General features: G+C 40.5%; 1 protein-coding gene across 4 annotated transcripts in view; it reads right to left on the bottom strand.

Moving 5' to 3' along the window:
- DOCK8 (dedicator of cytokinesis 8) overlaps positions 1–5,303 on the bottom strand; it is a 233,762-nt gene that overhangs the window by 227,827 nt on the left and 632 nt on the right. The window contains exon 1 of one of the 4 annotated variants that reach the window (XM_010860674.1): positions 4,339–5,303. The exons of 2 other annotated variants lie outside the window; for them this stretch is intronic. The gene's annotated coding sequence lies outside the window, so the exon portion shown is untranslated. The remainder of the gene's footprint in view (positions 1–4,338) is intronic. One more of the 4 variants, XM_010860676.1, reaches the window with a different exon arrangement.

Here is a 5,303-nt window from a genome sequence, read left to right as displayed (position 1 = left end):
TCCAAAATCTGGGGAAAAAAAAAAAAAAAAAACAGTGATTCTGAATGTGAAAGACCAAAATTCTAAGTGTAATTGCCTGAAGCCTCTTCTCATGGTCTTTGGTCTAGAACACATCAGACAAATGCAGTAATTCCTGAAAGCAACCACACCGTGCTATATGCCATCACTAGTAAAAGAATAGCACTATTCCATTGCAAACATGCATTTAGACATTTGAATACATGTATTTTAATGCTTGCATCATTTTTACAGACAAAATCAGCGAACACTTCTCAGGAACAATGCAATATCTTCTTCCTGTTCTGGTCTTTATGCCAAAAGTTATTGAAATTGTTCTTTTTTCACATAAGTATAGTTGATTTACAATATCATATTAGTTTCAGGTGTATAGCACAGTGATTCAGTTATGTATATATACATATATATATATTCTTTTCCAGATTCTTTTCCATTGTAGGTTATTACAAAATATTGAGTATAGTTCCTTGCTCTATATGGTAGATCCTTGTTGGTTATCTATTTTATATATAATAGTGTGTATGTGTTAATCCCAACCTCCTAATTTAGCCCTCCTCCCTTTCCCTTTTGATAACCATAAATTTGTTTTCCATGTCTGTGGGTCTGTTTCATTTGTATCTTTTTGTTTTAGGATTGTTAGAATTATCTTTTATTAGGATTGTTCTTGAAAGCAATATGTCTTTTTGGATGCTTGGTTTTATCTTCCATAAAATCACTGTCTAATGATTCTTATCATACATCACATTTTGCTCCTTTTCTATAATGATGAAATAAAGTTATACAAAGTCCAGATGATAATAGGCACATAGAAAGTAGTCAATAAATATTACTTTAAAATAATAAAATTTTAAAATTTTAAATTACTTTAAAATTTAAAATAAAATTGAGATGACAGCATGGTAGATGGGGTAAAGGGAGAGGATTCTGCAGCAAAGCTGCCTGCATCTGTCTCCTAGCTCTGCCCTTAGCTGTGTGTGACTTTGAACGGTTTTCATTACTCCTTTGTACTCAGTTTCTCCATTTCTAAAATGGAGACAGTAATTGTTCTTACCTCACAGGGGTGAATAAGTTATGACATGTAGAGACTGCCATACAGTAACCATTATATAAGCATAAGCCATTATTATTTATCCTTTCAACTGAATGTCCAAAGGATCATTAATGTTTTTTCTGCATTTTGTACTTCTTTTCTCTTTACCCAAGGTCCTTTACTTTAATATTTGATCTAGTTCTGTATCCATTCTGTGTTTGAAAGAATCTAAGATTTTGTTTAATGAATTTTCAGAAGAGTAATAATAATTTTTATAATACATAAAAGCCCTAAATGCTACTAAGAAAAAAAGGGTAGTTGGTGAGACTTGGCACTCATACAAGGACTGTATCACGACACTGAATGCAGAAGTGCCTGAAATCCCCAATGCAAACATTATTATGAATTGCCTAATTCAGATCTAGTCTTTCCTTTGTGCACAGGAAGTCAGTGACAATTAAACTGAAATGAACGCAAACATCTAACACTTATAAGAAACTGAATCTAAGCTCAGAAAAATTCAGTGGTGGATCTTTTCTCTTGGATCTCCCTAAACTGTGGGTTCTAGAGAAACGTTCGACTGTTCTAAGTCACACAACCACATCATACAATTATACTTGGTGCTCAAAAGGAAACACAAAATGGCCTATGATGATTTCTAACATATGGAAATTTAGGCTTCATAAGAATATGAGAGCGGGCTTCCCTGGTGGCTCAGTGGTAAAGAATCCTCCTGCCAATACAGGAGACAGGAGTTCGACCCCTGTTCCAGGAAGATTCCATATGCCATGGAGCAATTAAGCCCATGCACCACAATTATTGAGCCCATGGTCTAGAGCCTGAGAGCCACAACTACTGAGCCTACGTGCCCCAGCTATTGAAGCCAAGGTGCTCTGGAGCCCCGTGCTCCAATAAAAGAGAAGCCATCACAATGAGAAGCCGGAGCACCACAGCTGAGGAGTAGCCCCCACTCGCTGCCACAACTAGAGAAAAGTCTGTGCAGCAACGAAGACCCAGCACAGCCAAAAATAAATATTAATTAATTAATTTTGAAAAAAAAATATGAAATAGCCAGGGCAATCACAGAGGAACAGGCACTAGCGGACATTCCCAGGTTCCTCCTTTGCTTTGGCCCTGTCCCTAGACTGAACAATGCTGCTTGCAGGAAATTACAGAATTTGGGAACAGCGGGGATCATTCCTTTCCTACTGTGAGGTAGTGTGCTCACTCTTTTTTGAGGCTGGTGTGGGCAGAACAAGCTCTTTACAAGTAAAAATTTTAATATATCAGATTTGGATATTTCCTTGATAGGAAACACACTGATTTTACCCCCACAAACATTTTTTAATGGCAGTTTGTATCATTCGGGGTAGAGAGATGAAAAAATATGAACCCATGCTGAATGTACTGATGGCCATATTTCAACACTGCCTTACTTTTGTAAGTCGATTTATTTTAAAAAATAGTACATAGGCATGCAAGAGAAAATATTTTCTTTTTCAACTTCAAAATTGCAGAACATCACATTGTTGGTTTATTTACATATTAAACACTGATTAGAACAATTTGCAATGCTGCTACTGAATTGATGTGTTTTTAAAAATCAATTCCTTGTTTGCTTTTAAAGGAAATTCTTAAGAATTTCAAAATGGCACATGACCAGTTAAGAATACTTTAGATCACTTTAGCTCTGCCTCTGCTGTCTGCATGGCCTTGAACAAATTATATGGCCTTGTGCAACTACACCTCCAAGCTTCATCTTCCTATTTTATAGGAGACTTCAGGTGAGTCTCACAGGGTTTTTGTAAGAATCTAATGATATAATAATGATATAATATAATATATAATATAAAATGATACAATCTGTTAAGCACATAACACAGTGTATGGGACATGGTAAATGAACAAAAAGTGGTACATTTTAATACTATGTTAATAATACTACATATGTCTGTATTAATCCACTGCATCGAACATTAATTTCTGCCAAGCTCCTTAGCATAACTCTTTACCCAATACACAAAATGCTTCCAAAGGGAAAACTGAACCCCCCCCCCCCAAACAGGAATATCCAATGCTTATTCTTGCCTGAGTATTAGGGAGCCTTTGATATTTTATTTAACTTAAGCAGGGCTCTTCTTGCTCAGATCCATCACACATTCTGTTTCACAAGGCGTGTCTGGCATTCTCAGCACAGAGATGGGAGCCATTTGAGAGAGAACATCCACCCCAAGGCAACTCCAACCTGCCACTGGCATCATCACACCTAGCCCAAAGGAATCTCTGCACAGGAAGTTCTCCAGCTTCAGCTTTCCTTCCTAACTTTTTTTCTTAAGATCTTAAAGATAGTGGCAACGGAGATGATGATGACAATGATAAAACTGATAGTAATGTGGATGAGGATAGCAAACATTTATTTAACATTGATTCTGAGCCAGGCATTACAAGCACTTTGTATATATTATTTCACTTAATCCTCTCAACAGTCACACAAGGTAGGTACTAGGAGTGTCCCCATTCCACAGACACTAACTCAAAGTGTAGAGGCGTTAAATATTAATAGCATGTCCAGTCTGAAACAGAGCCAATCAGCAAGCAGATCTGATTCCACCCAGGGCCTTTACTCTTAACCCTCAGACTACACCAACCCTTCGGCTGCTTTAGAGACTGCCTGTGCTCAGACGGTAAACCGTCTGCCTACAATGCGGGAGACTTGGGTTCGATCCCTGGGTCGAGAAGATCCCCTGGAGAAGGAAATGGCAACCCACTCCAGTAGTCTTGCCTGGAAAATCCCATGGACGGAGAAGCCTGGTAGGCTACAGTCCATGGGGTTACAAAGAGTCGGACACGACTGAGCCACTTCACTATCCTTTGTAGTGATTAGCACCGGTCCTACAGCTCTCCTTAGATTAACTGCACCCGTCCGACAGAAATCTTTCTGTCAGAGTTACACCACCTGACCTAAAATTCACAGAGACAGAACAGCAGCAGCTATAGCAAGTGGTACATCCATCAGGAACTTCAGTTTGATCCCCCTCAGCCCCTAAACGAATTGCCCCTCCTGAGTGGCAACAGGCATGAAACCTAATGGAGAAAAACTGGCCACAAGGAAATATACTTTGTGACCTTTGACTACCTTTAATACAACATTAATACACAGTACACAATACTAATTAACTACCTTAAAGATGAAGAAATAGTAAGGTAAAAGAAATGGTTTGCTCACAGCTACACAACAGGTGGATATAAAATGCCTAATAAAGCTCAACATGCCCTCCGCAAGTCCTTACCACCTTATTTTTCTGGGCTTCCAATTCCTGGTCGTTCAAACCTCTTCAAAGTCTAGCAGCACAAAAATGGACTGTGGAACCAGCCTTTCACAGGCTCGGCTCAAAGACTAACTAATCCTAGCCCCGTGAGGGCCGTAAAATAATAAGTTGACCCTTCGGGATGAATTTCATATTATCTTTTAACCAGACAGTCTAGATTTCTCAGGGCATGACAAAAGTGTCTTCAAACACTTGTCAGCAAATTTCAGTGGAGGGAAAAAAAAAAACTGCAGTTAAAGCACCTCTGGTGAGAACTTTGAGCAGTAAATATGCTTACATTTAGTTTGTGCAATTTTTATTATGAATTGGATGGTGGGTTGGATCTATGTCCTTCTTTACTGGAGCGCTAGAAATGTAAAAATGTCAGCCACAGGCCATTCCTTTCTTGTTTATTTAAATGGAGAATTTTTTAAAAATCACTTTTTCCACTTCATGGCTCCTTTGGACCAGAGAATAAAAATAGCGATGTCGGTAGGAGCCAAACTTCTTTTCTGGAAAAATAAAAAGAGAGGGGAAAGAGCCCTCCTCAGAAAAACCCAAGTCTTGAAGCAGCTGCCTGAGCAAAACTCGCCTCATTTTACTCACTTCTCTCGCCCCTTCTCAGGGCAGCCTCAAAAGGAGGAGCAGTTTACAAGAAACTCGGCGGCGGGCCCTGCACTGCTAACCCCGCGCCCTTCGCACTACCCGGCCCGGCCACCTGTCAACCCCGAGGCGGCGCGGGCGAGGCGGGGTGGTGGGGAGGTGGCTCCGGGAAGAGACGCTGGAGACTGAGGGCTACCAGCAGGACTGAGCTCAGCTTTCGGGCCACTGCGCTCAGTGGCCCCACTACAGCCGCCTGGGGGCTCCGGGCCCCACCGGGTCTCGGGGGCGCCGCCGGCTGACTCCCAGGGACCCTGAGGGCGTCGTCCTCAACCCCACCCCCACAC

Source organism: Bison bison, unplaced genomic scaffold (genome assembly GCF_000754665.1).
Source record: "Bison bison bison isolate TAMUID 2011002044 unplaced genomic scaffold, Bison_UMD1.0 scf7180017864469, whole genome shotgun sequence".
Classification (NCBI taxonomy): Eukaryota; Metazoa; Chordata; class Mammalia; order Artiodactyla; family Bovidae; genus Bison; species Bison bison.
This window is presented reverse-complemented; position numbering and strand designations above follow the sequence as displayed.